At 35.3% G+C, this 16,321-nt stretch overlaps 1 long non-coding RNA gene across 6 annotated transcripts in view; it reads right to left on the bottom strand.

Moving 5' to 3' along the window:
• LOC148110039 (uncharacterized) overlaps positions 1-16,321 on the bottom strand; it is a 322,676-nt gene that overhangs the window by 58,160 nt on the left and 248,195 nt on the right. The gene's annotated exons all lie outside the window — the stretch shown is intronic.

Consider the following 16,321-nt stretch of genomic DNA (forward strand, 5'->3'; position numbering starts at 1 on the left):
TCTCTCCCATCTCTAAAATAAGACAAAACAAACTTCCTCCATCCGTGATTCCAAAGTTCTAAAGTGAACAGTCTCTCCCATTCCCTAACTAGGGAAAAAAAAAAGTTCTGAGTGGTCCAGACACTGAGTCATTCAATTTAACTTTGACAGGGCTGCATCTATTTTTGAGGTTTCATCATTGTGGTTTAAGAACACTAACTGTCTGCAGACACTTTGAATATTTTTCCTAGCACCTCTCTGAGTTTATGCTGCACTAAATTTAAATGGAAAACTAACAATGTAAAAGGCTAAATAAATAATTCTATTGTAAAAAGCATAAAGTGATCATCTTCTTTAAAAAATTCAAGGAATTCAAAATGTATTGGATTTGTCCAAATGACATTCCATTTATTGTCTCTCACACTACCATGTAATATTACATATACCTGTGCTTCGTTTTTTAGAGAATTACACAGCTGCCCTTTATTATTAAAAGCACCCCATCACTGAATAAATGTGCATTCTGAAATTAAAACAAGACACGGCACGAGAAAACCTTGGAAGCCAGAATGTTGCCATCTGTGAATGCCAGATGCGATTACAGAGTGACAACAAACAATGCTGCAATCAGCCTATTGGTTAGCCAGAAACTGTGAACACCCAGAAAAGGTCCTGTCTGAATACATACCAATGGTGTGTTTAAAACTACTGTGCAAAAACGCTTGTTTTACCCAGATACTCTATGGGAATATTTAGCTGTTATATTGTAAATGCTGTTATTTTGGTTTCTAAAAATGTCATTACAGGAAATGATTCCAGGGAGGAGTTGCCAAGATGGCTGTTGGGCAAAAGCAAGGGTGGGGGAAATGTTAAAGCTAGAGAACAAGGAGCTGGAAAAGTTGAAAACACCACTTACTATCTGCAATAAATTAGATTCTTAAAATCCAAAATACATTTGATTTTTTTCCCTCCATCTGTCATTGCCAGAAGGATGATTATGTTTTGAAGAGTCCCTACTGCTCATCGTCACAAAGGTTATGACGTTCTTTCTCCTGGACAGTCAACCAGGTTGGTAAATTGGCTAAGAGAAGACATCCAGTCAGTATAGAGGAAAGAGATGACTCCTACACTTCCCTATTTCCCAGATAGTACAGCAAATGGGCAGTTGAGGAATTTTGGAAAGAATTTCTGAAGGTTCAGAAATGCCCATGCTCATGCTATTTTTTATTCTCTCCCTGCCTGAGAAGTACAAGGTGAGGATACCTGAGGACAGAGAAGAACAGATGTTGGTCAGGAAGTAACTATTGCTAATGCCACATTAGGAGTCTGACTTTCCTCAAAGGACTGTTAGAGTAAATAGTTTAGTAACTGAAGAGCTATAGAAATTCAAAGAAAAAGAAAGGGGAAAGGGAAGAGGAAGGAGAAGGGAGGGGAAATTGATTCTTTTTTCCATTTCCCTGAATAGGTTCATGTTATAGAACAGCTCTTTCCAAGTATAGAGTTCTTAGCTTAGCCAACTTATTTCTCATCAATATCTATCAATTATGTGCCTATCTTTTTTAAAAAGGATTTATTTATTTATTTAAGAGAGAGAGAGAGGAGAGGCAGGGGTAGAGGGATAGAGAGAATCCTCAAGCAATGGAGCCCCACGTGGGGCTCAATTCCAGGACCCCAAGATCATGACCTGGGCCAAAATCAAGAGTCAGAGGCCTAAATGACTAAGCTACCCAGGCACCCCTGTGCCTATCTTTAAGCAATAGTTTGTTTCATTTTACCACTGTTTCTCTTAGATCTACAAATACTCAGAAATACAACAGACCCCTTAGAAAATCACCTGAGAGAGAGAGAAAAAATAGCTATCCACATATACATTAGTAAGATGGTATGCCATAAGTCATCAGTAAAACTTCAGAAAAGTGCCAACTTATCTAATTTTACTTTCACTGCTTTTCAAGTAACCTCAATGCCCTCCCCTCTTCTACAGCAAGATAAATGAACTTTTTCCACCTTTTATTTGTAGACTCATATGTAACTTTTTACTACCTAGTGTGTTCTCCATGTGTTGTAAAGTATAAGTGGCATACAATTTTATTACTCAAGTTGTTATCCCTATATCCCCCATACTACACGCTGCTTTACACACAAGTGCTAGTGTATGTATATTATTAGAAGCTTCCATAAATCTTTTTTTTATTAAATCAAACAATATAGAGAGCAAGCAAAGAAGGAGGGGAGGAGGGAGGAAGAAAAAAAAGGAAGGAAAGCTAAGTCAATAAATATTTATTAAACACCATTGCTGGGAAATGGCAGAAAGGTGATAGAACTGCCTCATATATTCATGTTCACCAATAGAGACATTTTAATTTTATCCCATGTATATAATATGATTTTAACACAAATGAGAGAGCAGAAATAACAGTCAACAGCACAGAAATACAATTATAAGAGAATATTAAGAAAAACTATACGCCAACAAATTGGACAACCCGGAAGAAAAGAATAAATTCCTAGAAACGTACAAACTAACAAAGCTGAAACAGGAAGAAATAGAAAATTTGAACAGACCAATAACCAGCAAGGAAATTGAATCAATAATAAAAAATCTCCCAATAAACACAAGTCCAGGGCCAGATGGCCTCACAGGCAAATTCTACCAAACATTTAAATAAGAGTTAACACCTATTCTTCTCAAACTATTCCAAAAAATGGAAGGAAAACTTCCAAGTTCATTCTATGAGGCCAACATTACCCTGATACCAAAACCAGATAAAGATGTCACTGAAAAAGAGAACTGTAGACAATATCCCTGATGAACATGAATGCAAAAATTCTCAATACAATACTAGCAAACAGAATCCAACAGCACATTAAAAGAATCATTTGCCACAATCAAGTGGGATTTATTCCTGGACTGCAAGGGTGGTTTAATAATCACAAATTAATCAATGTGATACATCACAGGATACATCACATCAATAAGAGAATTATAAGAACCACATGATCATTTTGATAGATGCAGAAAAAGCATTTGACAAAATACAACATACATTCATGGTGTTGTATTTGTAACCCTCAACAAAGCAGGGTTAGAGGGAATATACCTCAACATCATCAAGGCCATATACAAAAGACCCACAGCTAATATCATCCTCAATGGGGAAAAACTGAGGGCTTTTCCTTTATGGTCAGGAACAAGATAGGATGTCCACTCTAACCACTATTACTTAACATAGTATTGGAAGTCCTAGCCACAGTAATCAGACAATAAAGAAATAAAAGGCATCCAAATCAGCAAGGAAGAAGTTAAACTTTCACTATTTGCAGATGATATAATACTCTATATAGAAAACCCAAAAAACTCCACCAAAAATTGCTAGAACTGATACACGAATTCAGTAAAGTTGCAGGATACAAAATCAACATACAGAAATCTGTTGCATCCTATACACCAATAATGAAGCAGCAGAAGGACAAATCAAGGAATCGATCCCATTTACAATTGCACCAAAAACAATAAGATACCTAGGAATAAACCTAACCGAAGAGGTGAAAGACCTGCACTCCAAAGACTATAAAAAACTGATGAAAGAAATTAAAGATGACATAAAAAAATGAAAGATGGTCCATGCTCATGGGTTAGAAGAACAAATATTATTAAAATGTACATTCTACCCAAAGCAGTCTACACATTTAATGCAATCCCTATCAAAATACCACAACAATTTTTCACAGAGGTAGAAGAAACAATCCCTAAAATGTGTATGGAACCACAAAAGATCATGAATAGCCAAAACAATCTTGAAGAAGAAAAGCGAAGCTGGAGGCATCACAATTCCAGACTTAAAGTTATATTACAAAGCTGTAGTGATCAAGACAGTATGGAATACTGGAACAGAATAGAAAACCCAGAAATGAACCCATAGCTATATGGTCAATTAATCTTCAACACAGCAGGAAAGAATATCCAATGGAAAGAGACAATCTCTTCAACAAATGGTTTTGGGAAACTGTACAGCAACACGCAAAAGAATGAAACTGGACTACTTTTTTACACCATACACAAAAATAAATTCAAATGGATGAAAGACCTAAATGTGAGACAGGAAACAATTAAAATCCTAGAGAAGAACACAGGCAGTGACCTCTTTGACATTGGCCATAGCAACTTCTTACTAGATATGTTTCCTGAGGCAAGGGAATTAAAAGCAAAAATAAACTATTGGGACTATATCAAAATAAAAAGCTTCTGCGCAGAGAGGAAACAACAAAATTAAAGGGCAACCTGTGCAATGGGAAAAGATATTTACAAATGACATATCTGATAGATGGTTAGTGTCCAAATATACAAATAACTTAATCAAACTCAACACAAAAACCAAATAATCCAGTTAAAAAATGGGCAGAAGACATGAATAGACATTTTTCCAAAGAAGACATACAGATGGCCAACAGACACATGAAAAGATGCTCAACATCACTCATCATCAGAGAAATCCAAATCAAAACCACAATGAGATATCACCCACACAAGTCAAAATGGCTGAAATTAACAACACAAGAAACAACAGGTATTGGCAAGGATGTGGGGAAAGGGGAACCCTCTTGCACTGTTGGAGGGAATGCAAACTGGTGCAGCCACTCTGGAAAACAGTATGGAGGTTCCTCAAAAGATTAAAATTGAACTTCCCTACGATCTAGCTTTTGCACTACTAGGTATTTACCCAAAAGGTACAAAAATACTAATTTGAAGGGATACATGCCCCCTGACATTTATAGCAGCATTATCAACAATATCCAAATCATGGAAAGAGCCCAAATATCCACTGACTGATGAATAAATAAAGAAGATAAGGTATTTATATGTAATGGAATATTATTCAGCCATAAAAAGGAATGAAATATTGCCATTTGCAAAAACACGGATGGAGCTAGAGAGTATTATGCTAAGCAAAATAAGTCAGTTAGAGAAAGACAAATACTGTATGATTTCACTCCTATGTGGAATTTAAGAAACAAAAAAACAAACACAGGAGGGGGAAAAAAAGAAAGGAAAACCAAGAAAAAGACTCAACTAGAGAGAACAAACTGATAGTTCCAGAAGGGAGGTGGGGTGGGATAGGGGATGAGTTAAATAGGGTTGAATAGGGGATAGGGATTAAGGAGTGCACTTGTGATGAGCACCAAGTGCTGTATATAAGTGTTGAATCACTAAATTCTACACGTGAAACTAATATTACACTGTATGTTAACTAACTGGAATTTAAATAAAAAATTGGAAGAAGAAAAAAAGCTGACTCTGGCTCAGAGAAAAATAAATCACTCATGGTTACTAAACTTAGTGGGCGCTTCACACTTTCCTAACTATACTTCTCTAATTATTTGTTCATGTATTCACATGTACAAATTAATGATATAAAAATATTTCAACAGTTAAATAATCTCAAATATAAGGAAATTATACCAAATTATCCCTCATTATTATTCTATGATAGTTTTTAAATTTGGTTTTCTTTCTCCTACATATTTCAAAAGCATTATTTCTGGATAAGTAGGTTAATAGACAACTGGGTTAAAATTAAAGAGCACAAAAGAGCTGAAGGTCAACTAATGTGTCTAAAAAGTTTTTCTTGTTGCTGCAAATGTTGTGTAATCGTTCTGATGGCTAAGTAATATTCCATTGTATATATGGACCACATCTTCTTAATCCAGTCATCTGTTGAAGGGCATACATTTGCAGCAACATGGACGGGACTGGAAGAGATTATGCTAAGTGAAAGAAGTCAAGCAGAGAAAGACAATTATCATATGATTTCACTCATTCATGTAATATAAGAAATAGGAAGATCGGTAGGAGAAGGAAGGGAAGAATGAAGGCGGGGTAATCAGAAGGGGGAATGAACCATGAGAGACTGTGGACTCTGGGAAACAAACTGAGGGCTTCAGAGGGAAGGGGGGCGGGGGATTGGGATAGGCCGGTGATGGGTATTAAGGAGGGCACATATTGCATGGTGCACTGGGTGTTATATGCAAGTAATGAATCATGGAACATTGCATCAAGAACTGGGGATGTACTGTATGGTGACTAATACAACCAAATAAATATTACTAAGAAAAAACAACAAATATCCATTCTTATAATACATACTACAGCTTTTTCTATTCTTACCTCAGTTCCATTATCCTCTCTAATAATCACTATAGTACTTTTTAATTGTCTGTGGCTCAAGTTTTCCAAAAACAAATTCTGTAAATGGTTCATCAAATTTCTGAACATGAATTTAAAGCTATAATTTAAACTCCAAATTAATTTTCAACAAATAAGGAAATAAAGAATGCCTCCTAAAGAAATAAAATAAAAAATTAAAAAGTTTTTATTTTCTTTTAAAAACTTTCTATTTAAAAAATTTCTATTTAAAAAATTTAACTGTTAATGGTATTGATACATGACTGTATGAAAGAAAAGCCACCTTTTACATTTTGTTTTATAGTGGATGAGAGAATATAATTTAGATAGATCTGGAACTTGATTTTCCATTTCTCCTCTGAGTTAGTATTGAGTTTTTATTCTTTTTAAAGTCTTTTGCAATTCATCTAATGTTGGTCTATTTTTTACATCTGAGGCATCCCGTATAGAAATGCATTCCCTGTTTATCAGCCAACAATTTAGATAAATGTCAAGTTCACACAGTAGAGAGAAGGATTTCAAACAGCCATCCTTTATCAACGAGGACAAGTTTGTTGTCATTTAAATGCTAGATAGCACTGATACAACTGCCACAGAAGTCTTGAAAGATAAATTTGTTTCCTGAGGCATCTACAACACAAACATTAGAGGTCAGAAACAGAGTAATAGGGACTACAAAGATATGTGACTGCTCAGCTGCTATTGTTCAGAAATCAAGAATAACTTGATGTGTGGTGGGTAAATGAAAAGATAATTGGATGGAAGAAGTGGAAGGAAAAAAATGTGTACTGTGAGTTGAATAGATTATAGACAAAATATTTATAGAGCTGAGGTTATGTTGTACTGAATGGACCTGAATGTATTCTAGATATATTCTTTGCTAATTTTACTAGTACAGTGAGACGATTTTCACTATAACACTATAATTTACTCTTACTTATTAATTTAATATTAAATTCAATAATTCCAACAAGAAAATATTATGTATAATTGGGGCCAGCAACTGAAAACATGCCACTAACCTGCAGGAGCTTCTCTTCTTAGAAAAGATACCATATTAAAAATAAAAAACAACTGACTGTAGTGTTGTATTTTGATTAAATGATCTGTAAACCAAGTACTAGGACTGAAAAGAGGGTGGCATCATAACATGAAGGATCTCTGATGAAGGTCTTATGGTGGATACTTGCTGGTTTGGGTCAAGAGCTGGCAAAGTTCCTTTGGGAAACTAGGTTGTACCAACTCTCAGTCTATGTGCATGGGTAGGCCTTCACCCCTGAATACAGGAGTCAGAATGCATGACTCAGATCTGGCCAATTAGAATACCTAGTTCCCAATACATATCAATTGAATCAGGTAAGGGCCTGTGAGCCAACTTGGCCGCTTAAGAGTGAATTTGATGATGTGTATGGAAGCCACAATAACAAATCCTCTCTTCAATCTACTTGAAACTTGAAGAAAGCTCTGGCAACTATCTTGTCATCACATGTCATCTGAGAAGGTGAATTCGTATCCTGTTGCTGCCATAACAGATCACCACAAATTTGGTGGCTTAAAACAACAAAAATTTATTCTCTCATAGTTCTGGAGGCTAGAATTCCAAAGTCCAGAACCAAAGTGTCTGCAGACCCACGCTCCCTCTGAAGACTATGGAAAAATCCTTCCTTGCCTCTTCCTAGCTTCTGGTGTACTTTGGCAATGTAGATGATTACTACAATCTCTGCCTCTGTCTTGGAATTCTTCTTTTATCTCCTGTGTCTCTGTCCTTGAGTTCAAATCTATGTTTCCTTATAAGGACTTCAGTCATTGCATTTAGGGCCCACCCTAATCAAGAACGATCTCATCTTAACTTGATTACATATGCAATGATGCTATTTCCAAATAAGGTTAGGTTCACAGGTACCAGAGGTTAGGATTTTGATATATTTTCTTGGGGACACAAATCAAACCACAACAGGCTGGAGACGACATGGTGCCCTTCATGTCATCCATAATGAGCCCATACCACTTAATTTAGCACTGAAAATATATGCTGTGAATGAAACTAATTATAATCTCCTTTAGTAAAGCATGTGATTATAAACAATGGTACTAAGAAGTGACACACCTCTTCTTTCTCCAATAAACGATACTGAATAAGGGCATCAGACAAAACATGTTGGGTTTCTCTGCTGCATAATAACTAAAATTGTGGTACTTTTATTTGAAATAATTTATTAAATTCAAGAAAGAATCTCAGAAAAAAAGAATGTCAGATGATCTCGTTTAATAACCAACTAAGCTCAGAACTATTTAGAAACAAAATGAACCAAACAAGTTGAATCATTTCAGATGATCACTTACTAATCATGAATATTTCCAACAGCTTAGTTATACCTAAGTTATATCTTATTCATTAAGAAATAGCTTATGAAAAGAACATTGGATAGAGTCAGAAGACTTAGGTTTTAGTTCAGACTCTATGACTAACCAATCCTACAACTTTAGAAAAGACCTCTAACTGTTCTGGATTTCTTTTTTCTGTAAAATGGAGGATTGATAAGACAATCTCAGAGGTCCCCCTTCCTCCTTAAAAATGTTTGCATAAAAATTTTTATCTTTTACCATGATCATTTTAACATTTACAGACCGTGTTCTGCACATATCCATAAAAGCAATTAATTATAGAAAAGTCCTACTATGCCTGAAGGTGGCTTTTACCATGTGAGAATAAAAAGCATGAGGACTGTACTGTATGGTGACTAACATAATATAATAAAAAATCATTATAAAAAAAAAAAAAAGCATGAGGAAATTCTATGGTCACAAGATGGCTGCCACAGCTCCAAACATCACACCTTCACAAAGGAAAGTAAGTCCAAAGCAGTAAGGATGGTAAGGATAGAGACTTCTTTTATATATCTATGTAATTAGGAGGCAAGCCCATCCCAGAAGTCTTTGAGCAAACTTCTCTTTGGGTCTCATTAGCCAGGAATGACTCACTGGCCCACTGACTCATGCCATAGCAACAAAGGAAAAAAGGACCAGTATTCAGCCTTTGCAGGAGAGACAGGCTCTAACAGCTCAAAATGAAGAGGAGAGAAAATTGTTCTTTAGGCAACAAACAGCATCAGCCAGAGACTAAAGTGACTTTAGAACCTTTGTAACAGATTCTAACAGCCCCCTACCAGGATACAGAGCAGGGTCCTCAGTGGATTCAGTGAGAGATAAGGATTTTATTGGTATCAGTTTTTGTCAGTCATGCCAACAGCTTTGGTGTGGCCTAGGCAATGTCACTTACTACCTATATGACCTTAGATAAATTATTCAGTATCTCTACAGTCCTTAGTTTCCTGATCATAAAATAGGTGTAGTACTTACCTCAAAGCTTTGTTCTGAAGATTAAATAAGAGAACATTTATAAAGTGCCTGTACAGTCCCTGACATGCAGTAGATACACAATAAATGTTTTCACTCTTTTACCTCTTCCTCACTTACCCTTCTATGCCCTTCTTAGAAAGAAATCTCTTAATATAATTAATTTATATTAATTATATATAATCTAATCTACCTACCTCCCACCCACTGTCCCCCCTCCCCCACCTACCTTCCCCAACTTTCTCTGTTTCCTAACTACATACTTCTTGAAAAGGGGCTGCAGGTAAACAATCCTTAAAAGTGGGTTATTAATAGCTGGCAGAGTGTATATTGTGATGCCTATCTCTATTCTCTCAGGAATAAACTAAGCAGACATCTCTCTGGTGAGTTTTCTTAGGAAAGGCATTAGGCGACGTGGTCATAGTGAGATGAGAAGATTCTCTGAGATTGCTCATCTGTTCATGTTGTCCAGAAACAGTCATTAAGAGGGAACTGGACTAGCTATGAAGAATAACTAAAGGTGACAGGAGGACTTATAACCCTGGTTGATAGCCACCATTTATAAGAATTATCCCCTTTTCCCTCCTCCCATCCCATTAGGATAATAGGCATTGGCACATGTAGCTAGAAGAAACTTGCCTCAATCAAGCAAAAACATTTAGAAAGCCCACTATGTAGAGTGACTAACCTAGGTAAGCCCCCAATTATCTCCCTCACCCAGTCCCAAATCATTCCCTACCCACCCAATGGCTACTTTTGGGCCATGAGATGGGGACAGCATAGATGAGATGCACCAAACAGTTTTGAATAAAGATTCTTTTTTTTAATTGTTTAATACATATTTTATTTATTTTACACTATGTGCCAGTCATTGTTATAATGTTGCTAAGTATATTAACTTATTCAAACCTATTACACCCTTTAAGGAAGATACAATTTTTTTTCTTTGTTCTTGTTGGCACATTTATTTTATTGTGGTAGGAACACCTACCATTAGATCAACCTTCTTTTTTTTAAATAATATTTTTTTATTATATTATGTTAGTCACCATACAGTACATCCCTAGTTTTTGATGTAAAGTTCCATGATTCATTACTTGCGTATAACACCCAGTGCACCATGCAATACGTGCCCTCCTTAATACCCATCACCAGCCTATCCCATCTCCCCCCACCCCAAGCCCTCAGTTTGTTTCCCAGAGTCCATATTCTCTCGTGGTTCATTCCCCCTTCTGTTTGAATAAAGATTCTTGAAAAGAAAGGTACAGGCCCAGCTCTTGAGTGTGCAATGCAAGTAGATAGGGGAAAAGAATAAAAGAGATTTTCTTGAGGAATGTGATTATATGCTAAGCCTTCCCCTTTATGAGTTCAAGAAATACAATCTAAAATTTTTATTTAAATTGAGATTACATATTTGCTGTTGTGATATAGCTCAAACAATTTACCACACGGGCCATGACATTATATACACTTAAAATATAACAAATGTGATAATATCTCATTTTCACTGAGCACTTATCCTGTGCCAGACATAAACTATGTGCTCTACACACATTTCTTCATTTATTCTTTCATTTACAGGGGCTCTAAGATTGGAATACCTATTTTCTCCATCTTTCACTGGAAGAAACTAAGATTTCAAGAGCAAGGCCTGCCACAGAGTCACTCTAAATTCCACCCCAACTGGTGCCTGTGTTTTGCCTAGCCTCCTGTACTTATCTCTAGTGTCACACTTAGCAGACTGTACTGAAATGAGCTTTTAACTTATCTTTCTCATCAGCTCATTTAAACCATTTGTCTTGAGATCCTAAACCTAGTACAACATAGGAGTTAAATATACAAATATAGATTGAATCAATGACAAAATAAACTGGAAAATAGGCAATATATGGAGTGCCAGTTCAGAAGAAGGGATGTAACCACTAGTTGCAGAGGGTGGAAAAGGCTTTGTGGGTGAGGTAGGGCCTGTGCCAAGCTTCAAAGAGGAAGAGGAATTAAAGTGTAGGGAAGATGGAAGAACATTCTGGGAAGAGAATATTTTAGCAAAGGCCAAATACCTTAAACGTTTGTAGGTACTAATTCTACCTCTCCAACAGAATATTTTTAGTTGCATAGTTCATTATGCCATAGGACGAATAAGCGTATTACATTATTTCCATGTCAGCCAGCCCCTTCTGCTGGACCACAGGCATGAAATGTGGCTTCTGCTTCAGTAAGATCGTTTTCCAGATCAACAATCCATTGAAAGTATAAAACTGCACTGAAGTCAGAAACCCCATGGACAACTTGCATCTAACGGTATATATTGCATTAAAAAAATTAATAGGGAAAAATGGTAAATATTTCAGGGTTAACTAAGTAATCAAGTACAGTTTACTGTGCAAAAAAAAGTGAATATGGAATACCAAATGTAAAAAAAATAAATAATAAACCTTAGTGTAAGTCAAATAGCGTCCCCAAATGATAGCCTCAAATTTGAAACCCAGGCAAAATCTTTTAAAGAACTGAAAATACTAGTGTTTTAAAAAAGCAAGAAGTCACGCATTCTTGGTTTTTATTACTCAGATTCAGAACCTTCAAGTAACTAGGGTAAGAAATAAAACATAAGAAAATAACTCTCGTTTTACGTTTGGAAATTTTTGTTACAATATACATGCAGAAAGTATGCATATTATAAGCATACAGCGATCTGAACATATGAATGTGACCAATGCCTAGCTCAAGAACAGAACATTTGCAGCACTCCAGAGGCTTACTTCTTGCCTCCTTTCACTCACCTTTCCTACAACCATCTTCCTATTTCTAATACCACAGATAAACTTTGCCTGTTTTTGTATTTTATAAACAAGGGACCATAAATCATGTATTATTTGTGGATCTGGCTTCTTTTACTTGACATTATATTTCTGAGATTCAACCATTATTGTTGTGGGTACCTATAGATCATTCTTTGTCATTTTTGTCCAACAGTAATTCTCAAAGTGTGGTTCATAAGTGTAGTTCAAAGTATGGTCCAGAAGTAAGCAATTTCCATAAATATAGTAAGATATGATCTCTCTTTTTGCTGTATTGATATTTGTACTGATGGTACAAAAGCAAAAGTGGGTAAAATTGTTGGTATCTTAGCATAAATCAAGGCAATGGCACCAAACTGTACCAGTCATCATTCTTTCATTGTTCAACACCAGGTACTACCAGTCAACAAAAACATCAAACAAAAAAATGCCGATTTTATTTAATAATGTCCTTAGTAAACAAATTGTTAATTGCATTAGCTTTCAACCCTTGAGTACATGTAATTTTAATATTCTGTGTGATGTAAAGTACACATGAAATACTTCTGCATCCTAAAGTATAATGCATGAAAAAAATTCATGAGGAAAAGCAATGTGAATTACAAGCTGAACTAGTCACTTTTGTCATGGAACACAAATTCACTTAAAGGACTGACTGACAGGAAAACTATGGTTATTGAAATCTGGGTATTTGGCAGACATTTTCTTAAAAATAAATAAAAGGAGTCCTTAACTTCAGGGAAAACTATGGGCAGTAATTGATGTCATTGACAAAACTTCAACTTCCAAACAAAAAATTAGGATTTTGTAAAGTGTGTCCACTACCAAGAATCTGACAGCTTCCCAACATTTAAAGACTTTACTATATGTGATTTTAAAAATATTATATAAGGAAATATGTAAGCATTTGAAGGCTCTGCATAACTCTGAACCAGCATTTTCCAAATAACCAACGCACAATACAAATCAAGTCCTGGTAAAAGATCAATTCAAAGTCCAGGATAGACCAATGGATTTAATGTAACAGAATATGCAAATTTCATTGATACGGTTCCAGAATCCACATTATAATTAACTTTTAAGGAACCGCTACTTGTCAAGTTTTAATGTGGTATCAAAGAAGGATATCCACATTTATCTAAAATGAATGAATGAATGAATGAATGAATGAATGAATAAATAAATAAATAAAATTACCTACCTTTGTGAGGCTAGATTTTCTTTATATACGTTAAATAAAACACAGAGAAATAGATCAAATAGAGAATCCAGATGTAAAAAGATTGCAAAATGTAAAACAACACCACTGTTCTCATTAAGTTTTTGGGCAAAATAAAGTCATTTAAAAAAATAGTTATTATGTTACCATGCAACGTGTTTAGTGTTGTTATTTTTAAATGAATTTATAATAAATATTTTTTAAATTTCTCAGTTTTAAGTCATAATGTGGCAAACATGAATAGCTATAATCTACCTAATCAAAAGCTCTTTAAAGCCCTCAATAATTTTTAAGGGTATAAAGGGTCATCAGACCATAAAGTTTGAGAACCCCTGCTATACAGTATTCCATTATAAGCAGAGGTTAATTTTAACAGTAATTTCTGGGAATATTCTTGAGATAGTATATATTTAGCTTAATTTCCTCTCCTGGCCTTTCTACGTGTGGTTTCTTCTTCTTTCCAACCCTTCTTGAACTGGGCCAATCAGATCATTCTTCAGTCCAGTACTTACAGTGACTGTTAAATCAGGTGCACTTTCTTCCTCCTGGCAGGAATATCCCAGAAGGCCTTACCAAGAATGTAGGCCTGTGCTGTGGCTTTAAGGATTTAGCCAGAAGGAGGTCAGAGGAGGACAGAGCAAACTAGAGCAATGTAAGCAAAAGACTTTTTCTTGGACATGGTTTCCTGGGCTTCTCAGTTTAACAGAATCTTCTAACACCAAATATAAAACAATCTCCCTGTGTCTCTGCAACATATAACCCAGTTTTATTCTCTTCAAAATGCCTATCACTCCCTGGCTTTTTTCTTGGTTTTTATTCCTCTGTTTTCTTTCTTCTCCACTGCTTTTCCCAGAATGCGAGCTCCAAGATTGCAGAGATTTTTTTCTTGCTTTGTTTACCGACTAGAACTGTGTCTGGAACACAGTAGGTACTTACTATATATTTGTTGAATAGATTAGCATTATCTCTTCAGAAGTCTGTTTATTTTGCATTTCATAAAAGACAAAGGAAAATTCCAACATCCAGAATTCTGTTTTATTATGGAATAGTAGGTTTTCCCCCATTTGGGTATATAAGAAAATAATGGCATAAAATATTTTACAAAGTTTCCAGGAGCTATATTTTGATTTAAAATATTGTCTCTCTTTTCTTGGTCTCATCCTATTTATGCCTAGCCATATAGACAGTTACTGCCAAATAACTTCACAACTCCTTGGAAATATATGACTTACAAAGAATAGATTTCCATCACATTTATTCTATTATTTAAACTAAATGTATATAGTAATTTATATATTTCATTATAAATTATATTCTCCATTCTGATTGTTAAGTGTTTTCAACTCATGAGGATTTTCACATGTAATCTTGTATGAAACCACACACTTCCTGACACTGGCTTTTAAGACTTTTGAAACAGAAGAAAAAAAAATTTTTTTTTGTTTTTTTTTTAGAGAGAGAGAGAGGGAATGAGAGAAAGCATGAGCAAGAGGTGGGGGGGAGAGGCAGAGGGACAGAGAGAATCCCAAACAGGCTCCACGCCCAGCACAGAGTCTGACACAGGACTCAGTCTCACAACCCCAAGATCATGATCTCACCCAAAATCAAGAGTTGAACACTTAACTGACTGAGACACCCAGGTGCTCCTAGAAGAAACTATTTTTATTTAAATATTGCTCTATACGTACCAACACAGAAAGTCCTCCAAGGTATGCTATTAAGTATAGCATACACTTTGTTTTTATTTGTTTTTTTTCCTTTTAAAGAAAAAATATACAGTCTTAGAAATATTTGCATGTGTGCAGATTGGCTCTGACAGAAGACAACAGAAAACTGGAGAACATGGTTGCCCCTTGGGAGGAGGATGGGAAGACTGGGGGAAAGGGTGGAAGGGACGGACTTTTTAACATGTCCTTTTTAACATATCCTTTTCAGTATCTTTCAAATTTTGTATATTTGTGTGCATTATTTATTAATCTTTAGGAAGTGAATTTTATAGATAAAAGAGTGTTTACATGTACCAATTAAAAGACAGAGATTGGCAGAGTAGATTAAAAAACATGACCCAACTATATGCTGTCTGCAAGAAATTCACTTCAAATATAACACAGGTACGTTGAAAGTACAAGGACAGAAAAAGATATATTATGCAAATGTTAATCAAAAGAAAGCAGGAGTAGCCATATTAATATCAGATAAAGTAGACTTAAGAGCAAAGATTTACCACAGAGAATGACATGACATAATGATAAAATGGTCAATCCACCAGAACAAGGCAGTCCTTGAATGTATATGCACCAAACAACAGAGCTACAAAATATCTGAAGCAAAACTGGTGAAATTGAAAGGATAAATAGACAAATCTACAATTATAGCTATGTTAGCATTCCTCTCTCAACAATTGGCAGAAACCAGACAGAAAATCAGCAAGGATACACAAAATTCTATAACACCATCAACAAACAGAGTCTCATCAACATTTATGGAACAGTCCACCCAACAACAGCAGAACTCACATTCTTTTCAAGAGCCAAAGAACATACACCGAGATAGACCATATTATAGGCCACAAAACAAACATCAACAAATTATAAAGAATTCAAATCATGAGTGTGTTCTCTGACCATTATGAAAGCAAACTAGAAATCAATAACAAAGAAAAACAATACATTTCTAAATAATGCACAGCTCAAGAAGATGCCTTAAGAGAAATAAAAAATTACATTGAACTGAGTGAATATGAAAGTACAACATATAAACATTTGTGGGACACAGCTAAACCAATGC

The sequence above is a fragment of the Ursus americanus genome, chromosome 5 (genome assembly GCF_024610735.1).
Source record: "Ursus americanus isolate L20-20 chromosome 5, mUrsAme1.1.p, whole genome shotgun sequence".
Classification (NCBI taxonomy): domain Eukaryota; kingdom Metazoa; phylum Chordata; class Mammalia; order Carnivora; family Ursidae; genus Ursus; species Ursus americanus.